Here is a 1,571-nt window from a genome sequence, read left to right on the forward strand (position 1 = left end):
CAGGGTAAAGTTAAATATTGCCCCTGCAATAAATGTTGGGTCTACTTGATGATGCAGGCTCAAGTGTTCATAAAATACACACACACACACTCTGGTTTTTGGGGGTAACTTCTGGAAATGTACTGGAAACATTACATTTCCCTGTTCTTCCTTCCATTGGGCCTTTTGGGAGCATAAAGGCTTCATATATTGAGGGCAGATGTTTATGTCTGTGCTCTTTTAATTTAGTGGCTTGAAGCCTATGATTATTTTTATTTTCTCTTTAAGAAAACATTTTCTTGTGCTCACTTCAGCAGCACATATACTAAAATTGGAACGATACAGAGAAGATTAGCATGGCCCTACGCAAGAAAATATTTTCTTGAAGAACCCATTTCTGCTCTTAGGATTGTTGGCTATTTGCTTCTCTGGCAAGAGCCAACCCCTATTTCTTTTTCCTCTTTTTTTTTTTATTTTTGAGCCTAATCCTACTTCTCACAGAGAGGTCTTTGATTCTTCAGTCCCTTTCTGTTTTCTATGGCTGGGACTTGTACACCCAAATGTCACCTTTCTCTGCCCAGTCCAGGTATACAAAGAGGTGTATGCTTTGGAGTTCCTAGGATTTAGGCTGTCCCTTCCATCTGTCTTGCAGTCACATCACACAAGGTGACCGAATGGTTCTCCTATCAGTTTTCTTTGTGTGTGGTAATGAGGAACCTAAGAGAAATTGTGTGCATACAGGAGTGCATGCTTCTAACGATTTTCAGTTTTCTTCTTCACATGAGATGTAAGCTCCCTTAGAATATTTTTTTTGTAAAGCTAGGAATTTCTATCATCTGGATGTTGCAAAACTCGTATTTTATGGACTAAGGGGGCCTGGACTTGTACCTGAACACACTTCCCTCCTCCTGAGCATATATTGGCCTTTGGTTTGCAAACTAAAATCCAAGGTGGGTTGAGAATGTGGTTGAGTAGCAGGAAGTATTTTATTAATGGCATCACTAATTATTAAGAGATTTATTACTGTGGCATTTATATTGACAAAAAATAACCAGGTGAACATGGTTAGCAAAAACTCTATTGCTTGGCTGTATAGGCAAAAGTAAAGGAAAACAATCTTGTTATTCATTATCTACTCATAAAAGAAGAAATTGATTAGTCTTCATGCACAAGGGTTTTTCCCTATTAAATAAAATTATTCAGTGAAATTCCAAGCTGAGGGATGACATGTATCTGCAGAGTATTCTTATCGATTTGGGCTTTTAGACCGTGAAAATTGCAGCAAACCAAGTATCACATCACCCTCCAGTGTGACTTGGTGAGCACATTGTGTCACATAGCTACCATTTCCGAGGTACAAGATTAAATCAGAAAGAAAGGCTTTGCTACAAATATATTCCAAGGCCCTTAATTCTAGATAAAAAGAGGTCTAGATATTTCATTTGCAATTTTCATGACAAATAATTACTTCAAACAACCCAATTAATGATGAAATTGATGCTACTGTCGTATAAAGAAGTTGGTTTAAAGTATCTTCCTTATGGTTTCTTGCTATCCCTCTCTCAAAGTTTGCTTTATCTTTATATCTTTTT

At 37.2% G+C, this 1,571-nt stretch overlaps 1 non-coding gene across 1 annotated transcript; it reads left to right on the plus strand.

The window, feature by feature from the left end:
* Positions 1 to 280: 280 nt before the first annotated feature.
* LOC126004870 (U6 spliceosomal RNA) lies at positions 281 to 384 on the plus strand. Its single transcript, XR_007494102.1, has one exon. It is a non-coding gene; the product is annotated as a U6 spliceosomal RNA (small nuclear RNA).
* The last annotated feature ends 1,187 nt before the right edge of the window (positions 385 to 1,571 follow it).

Source organism: Suncus etruscus, chromosome 3, assembly GCF_024139225.1.
Source record: "Suncus etruscus isolate mSunEtr1 chromosome 3, mSunEtr1.pri.cur, whole genome shotgun sequence".
Taxonomy (NCBI): domain Eukaryota; kingdom Metazoa; phylum Chordata; class Mammalia; order Eulipotyphla; family Soricidae; genus Suncus; species Suncus etruscus.